Genomic DNA, 14604 nt, shown 5'->3' with positions numbered 1-14604 from the left:
TCTCTGAGCTCATGTGCTGTGAGGTGATGCCGTTATTCTGCGCTAGCAGGACCTCAGCTGCAAGGCTGCTGCTGCTGGAAGGAAGGATTAAGGCCCGACTCAGGGCTACTGCTCCGTGTCTTTCTCAGAAACACGCACACGTTGCCAACTCACCCAGCACTCACAACACCTCGTCTGCCTCCTCAAACTTCGAATGAGACGTGTAAATTTGTCTGACGTACACTGTGGAGAGTTACTACATACAACAGTTTAGTGTACTTTAAATAGCATTCATCACATACAGGTGGCTAAATTTATTGTTTTTCTATAAATTATACACAGAAACCTGGATGCTATATCAGCTGACTATGATCCATACTACATTCTAGTATGAATCATAGAAACATTCTGGTATCATTCTCTTCACAGCTTCTGTTTAGTTAGCTGGCAGGCAGGGGTTAAAGTTCTCTCTGATTCTGACGAGCCACGGTGCCAACTGCAGCACATGGAAGTCACCCAGGGAAGTGTGACTCCCTTAATCTGCTAAATCACGGCTCAGCACTCACGAGGACGACCATCAACAAGAGGAAATAGCCTTCTATCCCATGGAGATGGCACGTCTTGAGAACTGGGACAGGCCCGGAGTGGAAGGAGCACCCCTCCGACCGATGTGGCTTTGGCCGGGAGGGGCCCCGTCTGGCACGGGCCTGTTTTCCCAGCTTACCCGCAGCACGTGGGCACCGACTCCAGGCACACTCTCCCCTCCTCTCCCCCATCAGCGAACTAATCCAGCTTACTGCAGGGGGAAAATCCCTCAGCGGCCAGCTTCACTGCCTCTTCATTCACCATGACTTTAAGACCTGCTCCTTCATTTCAAGGTGAATTGTGGTGTACGCTTTAATGCGCAAAGACACCCAGAGATGCGCACACACAGGCACATGAATACAAACATCCACACACATGCATGCATATGTTTGTGTATGCGCTCTCTCTCACACACACACACACACACACACACACAAACTTAACATAGAGGCTAAGGAGGGGTTTCACATGACTGGATCATGGGATCCTCACAGCACCCACTGTACATCCTTATTCAAGAGGGTTAGCTCAGACCAAAACATTTCAGTACATTATGGCCAGATTCCGAAATGGACTAAACTAAAGACATTCAACTGAAGTAAATCCTGAAGGGAAAATAACTTCAAGAATGTCAGCCAGGGGTTTCTAATCTTGAAAACTGTAAAACTATTAACAATTACATTAGTGCACTCCTGTGCCAAAATGGTGCAACACTTGTTCCATCTTGTCAAAGCTGAAACCTGGTTTAAAAAGTTCAGTTAATCTGTCACTAGCCTGAAGCACAACTTCAATCGACTGATCCTGCATTCTGTTTCACTGAAACAATATTCTACACAGCCTTAAATAATTCTACATGCTCTTAAACCCATTTGTTATGATGACCCATCCAGATTAATTAAGTGATGAAAAATTCATAGAAGAACAAAGTTAATTCACATGCCACTGTAACCGCCATTCAAAACAATCTGCATTATTAATCAGACCTTTTTAAACACAATCCCTTTCCATTTAATAACGCACTCCTATAGAATTTGGGAACAGTTTCACGACTGTGTCAGAAGGGAGAATAAATAAATCAGACAGGAAAGAAAAAATACCCAAGAGCTGTCAGTGATGCGTGACCCCAAATTGTCAGCGATGGTTAAAATGTCACCAGCAAGCCACAAACAATATGATGATGTAACATTTAAAGGCCCATACAAAAATAAATCATCTTCTACATTAGTTACATACTCACTGAATGCAGGAATAACAATGGATGTACCGAACTAGATGTTTCTCTTAGCAGATTTGTTAACACTTCATTATATGGTATGTCCATGACAGTGAATCTGCAGGAAATAAAAGCTGCTTTTAACAAATAACACAATGGCTTAGGGAATGCCAGCATCAGCCCAAAATGTTCGACACCCAGCAAGGCTACAGTCTGTGAAGCAGTCATTTTCCTTGGTGCCGTTTATCGTTATGATTATTGTGTCTTCGTGTCGGCTCTGTCCCGGCTTTCTGTAATCAAGCACCCGCCTCTCAGAGTCAGCACTGCAGATCCCACCAATTCAAGGCGAGTTGTCATTACAGGACTCAGTGGAGGGGAAATAACAACCCCAGTGGCTTCATGATGCCATACAATGCTAAAGTAAAATATAAATAGATCAAAGCCAGCCAACATCAAAGAAGACGGAATCCACTTAGTAGCTTTTACCATCTCTCCTCAAGACTGGCTGGCACGTTTCTCCCTGTTTCCGTCTTCAGCCTCGCTGTGCTAGAAACACAGGTGTTTACTGTCAAAGAGAACGGGAATCCTGGTGTCAGTGCGTTTTGCTGTTGAAGGGAAGCGTGATCACTTGTAGGTCCTCTGATATCACTGGAGCCCAAAACAAGATGGGTTCCACTGACAAATGTAGCGTGCTGGTCTCTCTGACACCTTTGTGTGTCCTGTCAGTGTGACACTAACTGCAGCTGTTGAATTTGTTTGCCTGTGTGTGACGCGACTGAGCCGCTGACCGGAGACAGGCTTTCGCCCTCCGGCTCTCGCCGCAGGGTGCATCTCGCTGAGAGCTGCCGGCGGCGCTGTCGTGGCGTCAGGGACCGCGCTGTAACCCAGCCTGACCCCGGGGGGGGGGGGGGGATTTGACGTCGCCTCTTGGCTCCGGAGCCCAAACAACCTCGATGAAGCCTTCCAATTGTGCGCAGAGGGTCGGCGGAAAGATTAGGAGGCACGTTTTTCCCCCACGCGGGAGGGAGTCTCCGGTCTCCAAGCGCTGCCTGTGATGGCTCCGCTGCTATCTCGGCCTGACACTGCAAGCACAAATATCCGCGCGAGTCCTTCTCGTGCACTCTGCTTCGCCCGCCCCCTCAAACCTCTCAAGGATTCCTGCGATACTCTGCTCACAAGCCAGTTTAACACTTTCACACAGTTAAATGGGGCATTGTTCAACTTCCTACTTCTACACCTAGGCACGATCTATATCCATTTCAGGATAAGGATGATACTACAGCAGGACTATTTTATTTATACTGCAACACAAGGCAAAGCACAGTCATAGCTCAATTTGAGGTGACAGAATTGAGGATTAAATATGCTTTGTTTGGCACAATCTGTGCCCATTTTAAAGCTGGACCCCATGGGAGGACAGGAAGGTGCATCTGTTATGGACGTGTGATCAGAGAACAGCCACATCTGGGAGGAATCCAACATTTGCCTGAGGGAGGGACAGCCGTGTCATTAGGAAGTTACTGTGTATTCAGTGAATTCAGCCCCTCTGCATGTTTCTGAGGACTCTCTCTGTACTAACTAGCCTAACACCAATATGAAGGATCTATATCTTAAAGGGCAAATTACAAAATGCTACGTGGACCCATGCCATTCTGCACTTCATATCCATGAGGTCAAGTCCCCGTCAAATCTCTATAGGAAAAATGTAGTCCTGGGAGTTTTCAAATCATCTATGCATCTGGAGATCTCATTCACCTTCAGTTTTGGCTTGACTGTAGTAATAACAGACCACAATCAGTGCTGTCACATGTGTTCACATGCTCATGTTATACATGAGTGAACCCCCCCTTCAATCTGTACTAAAAGCAAAACTCAGTCAAACAACCAGAGAGCTGTTCTTGCACAAGACACCAGTTACAGGAATGTGAGAGCTGAATATAAACAAATACAGACAGCTGAGACAATCATCTGTCCGCAAACCTGATTTTTTTGCTCATTGATGATGGACGCGCATGTACATCACAATTTCACAAAGCAACCGGAGATGCCACCTCCTTTTTTCATTGCAAAGCTGATGCTGATGAGCTTGGACTGACTAATGGAATGAAACAGAAGTGTTATACCTTACCAGTGCAGATACTACTGATAGTCTGCTACACTTTCCAATCCCACTCAAATTCACTCCCATGAGCACAACAAGTCATACCAACAACAGCCTTCACTGCCTGCTTATAAAAGCACCAACAGCTGTCATCAGTCACACTTGTGCTAAACTCTTTAAAAACACTGATTAAAAACTATGTTAAAAGACAAAGGGGACCAAGCAATGGTGGCAGTTTGTGTCTGAGTCTCAAAAAGGGTAGCTAGGTGCAGCTATGTATAGGCTACATTAAGAAAAGAAAAGCAACCAAAACAATACCACCAACCATTTTTATTTATGGCACACTGAACCTACTGTGGCACACAACAGGAAACTAACGACTAGGGGTGAGACAACATTCAAATCTTAAAGAATTAAAGACACCTGGAGCATGGATCAATGACTACATTTGCTATTCAAATTTCCCTGCCTTTTTATCTTAAAAACATCAATCAACTGGAAGGTTGTCTTAGATACTGTAGAAATGCGAAGGCTTTGTAAATTGTTAGCTTGCCATTGGCTAAATAGGAAGTGCCTTGAACAAGATTGCCCACAGTTAAGAGAAGGTACTGCGCAGACCCACTGACCTTTTTATCACTCACATCGACTGACACTAAGGACACTAACAAACTGTGGATTACCTCATTGCACAGCTAGGTGTACTTATATTTACTGTATGAAAACGGGAGACGGTGGTGGTTCTGACAGTTATGGCCAGTTATAAACGTGTTCGTTTTATCATTGTGTTGTAACAGTATTTATTTCTACTATTATTTTTGTAGGGCACTGGATTTAACGATCCCACTAAAACCATTCCAACCAGGGAGTTTTTGTTTTAAGGTCTTCCTTTTGTTTGCACATGAAGGAGGACATTTCCCTTCCCATGTGGAACGGCAAGACAGCAGCATAAGCAAGTATCTGAACCTGGCCTGTCTGTTTCTGCTGCTTTCCAGCAGCTTCAGACTCAGGCTTCCCCGCTGCTTCACAATTTCATCTGTTTAGTCCACTCGCTGCAGAGAACGTATATGTATGATGGAGAAAAACATGATGGATGATGGAGCACACAACAGACACGTAGGATGGAGGGGACACATGTCTGATGGAGGATACAGATGCTCTTCATGCAAGGGAAAATGGTCCAATAATTGAGCATCTGCCCACACCTTCAACAACGCTTCAGACGCAGACCGGTTCAGCCCTCTCAAAGACATCTGTCCAGCTCAGCATTCGGCTAAGGTTAGAATTCTGACACATGCAAAGCCTGGAATTTCAGCTTGATCAAGTATGTCACTTTGGCAGTTTGGAGCCTGACGTGAGAAGCTCCTCTCCGTTAGAACCTGAACGAATGAATTGCATTCACATTGCACACATTTCCTGATTTAGTGCATTCCTCCCAGTCCAAATGGAGAGGAGCCGACGGGACATTTTCCAAGACCTTAGGCTTGGGTATTGGTCAGCAACCAGTCAGTGGTCTGAAGACACAGCATTCGCAGGATGTACTCTGGTTGTGGCCGAATATGTGCAGGAAATAACAAAATGTGTTCAAAGTATGTTGCACGATAACACTAACACAGCTCCCAAGTGAGAGAGAAGCTGCCCTGTATCCATAAAACTATATAACATATAACTATGATTAGAGCAGCTTTGGTTTTAATATCAAACATGTCCAGTGATGAAACAAACATTACCAGCTGAGAAATGAATTAAAGCAGCCTTTAATTCAGAAGGTATTAAACTGCAGTCTGCTGGCTTCTACTTCTTTTCCAAGAAGTCACGTCTTTCATCACAGACTCCCCAAAGAGGATGTCACATAAGCCTCACAGGAAACCTGCCACTTTCGCTGTTCATTAATGCTATGAGAAGACTGCGCTTCGAATACGTTAAGGTGTCACCAAAATGTAAGGTGCAAGATCTTACTTCCTTCAAATTAGTGCAAAAGTTGCATAATACAAATTGTGCTCAACATATCCACTGCAGAAAGCAGTGTGTGTAATTTTACAAAGTAGCAAAATGACAGCATTTATAATAAAGTAACAAGCCCTCTCCAAAATAATGCGCCACATTTAATAGAAAATTAAAGTAACTCACAAACAAATCACCTTATGGAAGAACGCATCTGTGACTTTCCACTGCGTTGCAATGAAACCCGACAAGACGGGGCTTCACTTTAGAAGAATTGGTCACCCATGACATTTAGACTGTTCTATGGTCCCTCTGCTAAAAGGCTGCAGTGAGTGCTGTGGGAGACGGGAAAGCTGTGGGCGGGGGGGGGGGGGGAAATCAGACGAGGCCAAAATGACTTGGACATCAGGCTGGACTCCGCTCCTGTTTTTTAAGTGTTCCATTGTTCTGATATCCTTTCACACCTGCCAAAATGTTATTTATTGCATTTCACTTAAGGTTGACCTGAAAGGAGATTACTGCCTGCATGAAACGAAAAGCTAAAATCGCTCTAAGCCTTCACAATGTACAGATGATGGTATGATGCTTACTGCTGTTTAATACTTCATAATTAAAGCAGAAGTGAGGTTTAGTGTGTACCTTGAAGCAGACACAATTCTCAATAACACCATTCATGGGAAATATCACCAAAGGAAACTTAAGCCATCTTTGAGTGCATGAGGAAGTTGTGCAATGCACTAAATTCACTCCCATGAATAAGCGTCATTCCCACAATTACGTATCAATTCCTGTGATAGGTTCCCATTTTTCAAGTCTTTGGACTGTAAAAGCTGCACCTGGTGAGCTTCTCCCATTGTAGCATTAAGTTGTACAAAAAATGGCACTTGGACCCGGACAAGCAGATCTACTGTTAATCACTTGCTTTTGGGTATAAACAATATAATTTTAATTACGTAATTTTCAAAATATGCAATCATTTTTGAACTTTAACATGACTTGCGCTTTAAGGCACAGCTTGTCTAACACGCAGGAAATTAAGCGCCTAATAAGCACTCTTCTCACATAGGATCCCTCCCAGAGAAGGAGACAGGAGTTGAAAAAGCTTGTCTTTCAGACAGAACTTCATGTAAATCAGCTTGGACTATCTCAACCCAGAAAGATGACATAGCCACACCATGTCTTTACAAAAAGATGCAGAACTGGAAATGTTACAAACACACTGAAAGTGTAATGTAAATACCAACAAGAAAAACAAGATGGAATGTGACATTCAAATATCTATAGACGTGCTGGGGGAGGCAAGATGCCCTTCTGGTCAGCCCTAATTCTTTCAGGTATGAATTATTTTCTTCTTTGTTGTAAAATAGAGCAAGTGACTAAATTTGTCAGAGCAGGGTTAAAGTGGTAGCACTGTGGCAGTGCTTTCTTCTACTCATTTTGCTTGGGAGAGGCATCTGCAACAGTCGTAATACATCTTTCTAAAACACATACGCACACAAAGGAAGACGCCTGAGAGCACGTACGCGGGTGCAAACACTTGCAAGCACACACCATGTATGGCTCTGTCTGATTCTTGCCCTCTGCTGCATGTGGTCAGAGCCTCGAGCCTGAGCCCCTGCTCTCCGCACAGGACAGGTGTAGCCGGGGCTGATCTGGTTTCGGCGCTCCTCTCCCCGGTCCCTGGAGCACCCGCCGGAGCCTGACCTGTGACATTCACTGTGTTCCTCGGCTCTTGGGCTGGACACCAAGTGATCTGTCTAGCACTCCACCCCCCCTCCCTCCCCCGCCCCTAGGTGGGAGCGGAGGCCTGCAGCTCTCCCAGAATTCCCAGACACGCGCGAGAGGCCTGACGGCCCCCTCTTGTCAATATCAGCTCGCAGCTGTACCGGCTCACCCGCAGGAGGGTTTCGAATTGAAATCTTCACAGCCTATGGCGCAGGATAAAATTAGCAGCATCCGCACCAGAGGTGCTTCATCTACTGTTCACGCTCACCCACCTGAATCTGCGGTGAGCGGCTCTACTACGAAAGACAGTTTTCATGTGGCGATAACTAGGCTAATACAAAAGAACCAAATCTTCCCTGAAGGATGACAAACTGAAAATGCTGAGCTAATGCTTACACATAAAGCACACCAAGTTTCCAGTGCTAACAACATAGAAATTTGGTTGACAGTCCAGAACATCTTGTTTTGGCACAGCACAAATGAAAGAGTAAATATGGATAGAACCTGACAGGCTATAACACTGAGTTTCAAGTACAATAACAGACTTAAAAGACTAAGGTAAACGTGCAATGTTCAGTCAGAAAACATGTTTTCCTGACAACAGCACAAAGCAAAATATTGATAAATAAATACCATTCTTAACCAGCCCTTTATAAAGCTGAGTTCTACATAATATATGTAAAAGCCCTCTAATCAAGCCCTCAATCAAGTCCTTTTGCTTTCACTTGAAACAAATAACTTATCTAAATTTTATCTACAATTTATTTGCATTTCAGTAAAGATAGGACAATTAGAAAGGACACAAATGATCAGAAAATGACCTTACACCTTTAGTGGCAAAATCTCCTCCCACTTTTGGCACACTCCTATAATAGAATGCCCAGAATTACACACGTACATAGAGAAGTAAAAAGCCTCCCACAGGCATCACCATGAATGCTTGAAATCACACTTGGTAAAAGTTAATATTTCAGCGCTCACTGCAAGCCTTCTGAATCTGTTATCTCACCCGTACACTTTTATACAAACTTAAAACTTTATCCAAACTCAAATGTTGATTTGAACATAGAAGCACTTTAAAATTTGCTTGTGTCATGCTGTGACAGTATGAAAAGTAAAAAGTAAGCAGAAAATTGTCTAGAGTATAACCCATCTCATTCACAGCTGCTGACAATTCTGTGTAAAGTGAGAAAAGTGCTTTTCCTGTGACAGCTTGACCAAATGCAAGTATTGACTATACTGACAATTCATTTATGATGGTAATTTTTCCCTATAGCATATCCACTATATAAAGGCTAGCAAGCCAGCAAACTAGTTCGCAAGACAATAAATTGTTTATTTAAAGCTGAAAGGCACAGTGGAAAGGGACATCCATAACTGAAATGTGTTGTTGTCTTTGGCCTGAAGAGCACTAGTGTATGCCCCTAAGTGCAATTGCTATTGTTGATAATAGTCAAAATGGCTGTGAGGCAATATTGCATCTGCATTTAAAAGATGGAAAACAGCATGCGTGTCAGAACATACACTCAATCACGTTTCCCAAAAGAGAGCGCTAGACTGCATGTTATTATTATGTCTTACAGGCCCATTTGGACCAGTGACATAAAGAGTTTGGTGACCAGTGCCGGCAGCTAGAGTTAGAGTTACCTGGCAAGGGACAATATGCATATTCATGAATTCATCAGACCAGTTGATAACATTTTATACAAGTACATTCCCTTTCTCTAATACATTTCCTTTCCAGGAGTATTGAAGAACAGACAACATTCACTTTTTAAGGATCAATGTTTAGCCAATGCAGTATTTAAAAATGCAATTTAAAAAAACTTCTATTTCAGGTCTTCATAAAATTGATTTCTGTCTAAAACAAACAACTTAAGATAAAGGACAATGATCTCTGTTTTCTATTATGCATCAGAACAGTAACCCCTTTTTTCCCCTCCAATGCAATAGTCTCACTGGGTTCATGTTTAATACATGAACCATTACCTAATGAAGGCCGAATTCCAGGAAAGCAGGAGCACAGTCAAACCCATTACCCATCCCTGACCCCCTCCCTCCACAACCACCACCACCCCACCCCCTCAACCTCAGCATTTTTCACTATCAGTCCAATCAAACCAGAAGCTATAAATGAGATTTATCACCAAATCTGGCTGGAGGGGGGAAAGAGTGATTCTACACGAAACCCACATGTCACAGTCAGCGGACGGGACACACGGAGAGGAGAGAGGGGGCTGACGGCGAGCAGCTCTGGCCATTTGTGCGAGTTAAATCAAGGCAGCACTCTCCACCACAGCAACGCAAAACATAATCCACAACTCTTCATGATCACAGCAAAACAGGCAGACGACAATTACAGCTGGAAAAAGCACAGCAAAATGAGAGCAGCTGTCAATGAGAAGGGCTGACCTGGGGCTGCATTTCATCAAAACAATACCCGTATCTAATCACAAATGTACACTGTGCTCTGGTTGCCTGGTGGAATCAAAGGGCCACCTAAAACAACTGCTGTCTGCAATCTGCAATTTAGTACTGATGAGCTCATCAGAGCTTTCATTCCAATCCTGACTGTAAAAATATGTTTGCGGTTTTAGTACCATTTTCACAAAGAAGATGGTTTTAAATCCCTTAACACCACGACACCATGCAGGAGCCACCGTCAACTATGCAGAGTAACTCTACAGCGCTATACTGCACGGATGCTTCAGCGTGATGTTCATTCATCCCAGCACAAGCGGAGCCTCGGCTTATTGACCGCCATCTCACACACTACTGCAGGATAATGTGAGGCCTGTGGTTTGAGCTTTTTTTCAGCCTGACACTCCAACGGTTAAACAATCTGCCTGCTGCCATTAGGCCTGGAGAACCTCCGGTGTAAAGACTGGCCCGCCGATCAATGACACACTCAGAGGCTAATGAGCCCTGTCACCAGGGATGCGGATGGGCTGAAACGCTCAGGTCATTCGCCTCATAATTAACTGATGGAAACCTACACTAAGAAAAATGACTTAATTGAAAAAATAGCCATAACTTGTCCTAAGCTGAGCACCCCTCCCCCAGACTGGTTTTCTGGCTACTGTATTAATGTTGTAATTATACTAAGAAGAAAAACACAAGATATTGTTTTAATTTTTCTGTGGAAACTACCCATGTTCCCTTCACGAGCCCCTGAGTGAGAGTGAAATGGCCATGAACAAACAATAAAAAGTTGATTCCACCACCTGAAAACACAAACGCCAAGCAGACCAGCTTTGAAGTGCATGTACTGGAGCACTGTTGGGTCAAGGCTCCTCCTCAACTGAGAGTTCAGGCAAGAGTAGGTACCAGTAGGAACCTGGCTCTGAACTGAAGAATACAAATGGGAAGAGAAGGTACAGGTTTGGCACGCTTACGCTAACTTTTCTTTACTCCACAAGTACAAACAGGCCCCAGACTGCTGCGTGACATGTGACTGTGTTACTACAACACCTCCCTCTCAGTCACTCCAGTTGCATTTACACAAGCACAGCATTCACACACATCTTTCCAAGAGAAGAGATTAAGCTACATGTTAGCATCTGTTAGCCTTGTGTCATCAACATCACTGAATGGAGGAAAGTTACAGAGAATCCACAGCCTGCCTGAGTCAAGTGAAAAATACGTAGAGGTAAACTATTCTAGAATCTGTTTTCTGGGGAATTCATATATTTAAGAAAGCACCATTGTATACAAATAGTCTACACTGCCTGATTCTGGTTTGTACAGTAGATAAAACTGAAAATGATATTGCAAAGCTGGTTCTAATATGAAATAATTTACAGAGAGAGCAACAGACAGAGGAAAAAATGTGTGGGCTAACTTTCATTTTGAAAAAAAGAGCAAGAAACAAAAGACACACTGTCAACTGAAGATATCTTTCAGTCACTGAAGTGAAACTTTACTCTTTATGTGGAAAATCAGTTACAAACTGTTCTCCTCACATGGAAACTCAAGAGGTAGTGACTCAACAGACTACTGTACCTAAACCACAGAAAGAGTCGACAAAAGTAAATTTGGTTTCAGTGCAAGATTTTGTTTAGGAACGGTTTCACATTAAATTGCTAATTTATATGTATTTTATCCTAGAGCTTAAGCTTCCTCAAGATAAATGTTCAATCAGAATATTGCCTACACTGTGAAGCAATTTCAATATTACTCCCTACAAAAGCAATTTACTGGTTAGACTCTTCAGACTAAATGCCCATTTCTGTGTACATGACCGCTTGCATCAGAATTACAATGCATTACAATGGTTTGGGGTGTAAATGTTAGTAAATGTCAAAAATACATCCTGAAGCAGCCCCGAGTCTGATGGGGGGATGTCGCCCCTCATCTCAAAAAGCAAATATGTCCAACTGTCCATGAGGATACAGTCAATGTTAAAACAAGCATAACCCTGTAGCTTCTACATTATGTCCACACTTCTCATATTTATTATCATTAGCTGAAACGTCTGTTATGACATAAGCCAAAGAGTTCCTTGATTATTTGACTTCACTTCCATTTTTGGTAGGTGAAATGTGGGCATCAATTGTACCTTACCTCTTGTTCTCTGCTTGTACCTAACTGCAAGAGCAATTTGATCCTTTGGCTACTGACTGAAATAAGCCATTAGTCTACTGAAATGTGGCAGGAAACCACAGAGAGTGCAAAACATAACTCTAACATCAACCAAAGACATGCTTAATCTGCAAAACAAAACAAACAATACAGCTGATGGCAGTATACTACACCTTCATTATTTCACCAGTAGATATGGCAAATTTTACTAACTGTATCCTTCAGCTTCCAACAGATACAAGCAAAAGGACCTCTGAAAATTCACATCTGTGGTGACACTGTTTAATATTAAAGTAATACATTTCTGATCTGATTTTGCAGGTTGCATCTTGGAAATGTGATTTTTCCAAACCAGGCAGAAGACAATGCAGGTAAGACTGACAACGTAAAACAGAACCTTCAGTAACCAAACGAAATATGGTGTAACTGAGTAAGATTCCTTTGTTTTAAACAAAACTCAACCGACTAGATAAATATTCAAAAATTCCATTCAGTCCTCTCACTCATAATCCAAATACACCAGTCTTGGAGGTATTATGGATTATGACATTTACAAAATTGCCTACAGCTCATATTTCTTCAACACTAATTTCTGTATCAATAAAACCTTGTTAAAAACATGAAAAGGAGATGAAAAAAGGTGGATGTTTCGTGTTGCTACGGATGTCTTCAACGTGGGTCCAAATAATCTACTGGTTCCCAGTATGCAGTATGCATCTCAGAACAACCTCCATGTACATGCCACTTTCTTTCTCCGGCTGTTGTTATCGATTTGATAAGCGCATGAGCCCATGCCTTCCAGACTGGAATGCTGTTTAGAATATATGGACTAATCTCAGAAGAAATGATTCTACAAAGCCTCGATCGGACATCTCCCGAGCCTCTGTATGAATTACTAACACTGCTGCAGTGTATATTCACAGGCCGGCAGACTATCACTGAGAATGCGGGTTACCATCCATCGGAGTGATCCAAGGAACACGTTATCTTAGCAAATTTATCTGACGTTGTAGTGGAAGCATTTCAAAAGCAAAGTGGAAAGGTTACTAGCTGAACTTAGCTATCTGGGTTTGACATTCTTATAACAACTTTTCTAGTAAACGTTAAATTTTTCTGTATCAAAGATGTATCCCATTCCGCACACCTCTCAGGAGATCTGACCAACTGTAACCTATTAGATAGCATTAGTTAGACACCATTTTAAAATACCCACATACTCAACTTCAGCCCCGTTACTATGTGGGCATACTGTGTCACCCAGCTTGCTACCTGGGTGGCATCTTCCACTGAGGTATTTGAGATGGCTAACTCAGCTAACTTTAGCTGCCTAAATAACGTTAATAACTTTCCATCTTTCCATACGATCCAGTTGACTTAACTAGAAAACCGTTGCAGTAAGTCAGCTAACGTTAACCAGTGACAGCGATACACTTAAACCTTACTAGCTGTCGGTTAGGTCGCTAGCTGGCTACCTAGGCAAAACTTTTATTATATTACAACCTTATGTTTCTAGTAAACACTGTCAATTATTAGCTAACTTTGATAAGTTACTGTTTAAGATATACTGTTAGTCCCTACCTACAGTTAGTATTTTAAGTACGTTGCCCTAGGTAAGTTAAGTTAGTCTAGCCAGCTCCCTTTATATTCAGTAAGACTGTATACTACGGGCAACTCGAAGACGACAAACACAGCTAGTTATCAAGCTATCACGTCGAAGAAAATCTAGCTAGTTAGCTAGGAAGGCAGGTTTCTTCTCACGAGTTATACTTAAGTCGCCGATAGAAGTTGGTCCAAACAGCAAGTAAGTAGACGGGAAAACAATCCAGAGTAAAGGAAACACCTTACATGGTTTCTATGTAGTAGCAGCTCACAAACTAAACCTTGGAAGCTCTACCGATAATGTCAGCTAACGTTGGTAGCTAGCTAGCTAGCTAGCTATCTTACTAGCTAATTGTCCGGCTTTGTCGATCACTTCAAGCTTCACCCGTTTTAACCATCTTGTAGGACACTTACCGCGAAGAAATGTGACTTTCTTTACCCCTGGTCGACTTCAACAGACGTCTTCCGCTGTATTTATGTTATTATTCAACCAAAACGGGGATTTTAATGTTAATTCTTCTATGGGTTGTTTTTTCTCACTTCCTGATAGACGCTGCCATCTTGAATTGGAAAGAAGATACTTCCGTTGCCGTCGTCATGACACTACCCTCAAGGCAAAAGATCTGCTTGTCCATTTTCTTTCTACATGTATCGCTACCTTCTTTTGTTTTATTCGTGCTGGGGGAATTTGTAGAGCCAGCTAGCGTAGCAAAAATAATATAACACAGGACTGGTGGCTAGCTAGTTCTTTATGAAGAATGTATAGATATAGCTAAGTTAGTATTACGCCGGTCAACAGATTGTGCTTACATCTCGCTAGGTCAGTTTGCTAAGTTGCAAGAACAATCAGTGTAAATTAACGTCAGTGTTGCCATTAAAG

At 42.6% G+C, this 14604-nt stretch overlaps 1 protein-coding gene across 2 annotated transcripts in view; it reads right to left on the bottom strand.

The window, feature by feature from the left end:
- The window catches only part of si:ch73-63e15.2 (protein strawberry notch homolog 2), a 57074-nt gene extending 42774 nt beyond the window's left edge, over nucleotides 1–14300 (bottom strand). For both annotated transcript variants that reach the window (XM_036520924.1, XM_036520925.1), the window contains exon 1: nucleotides 14139–14300. The gene's annotated coding sequence lies outside the window, so the exon portion shown is untranslated. The remainder of the gene's footprint in view (nucleotides 1–14138) is intronic.
- Between the last annotated feature and the right edge of the window lie 304 nt (nucleotides 14301–14604).

The sequence above is a fragment of the Megalops cyprinoides genome, chromosome 2 (genome assembly GCF_013368585.1).
Source record: "Megalops cyprinoides isolate fMegCyp1 chromosome 2, fMegCyp1.pri, whole genome shotgun sequence".
NCBI classification, from domain to species: Eukaryota; Metazoa; Chordata; class Actinopteri; order Elopiformes; family Megalopidae; genus Megalops; species Megalops cyprinoides.
This window is presented reverse-complemented; position numbering and strand designations above follow the sequence as displayed.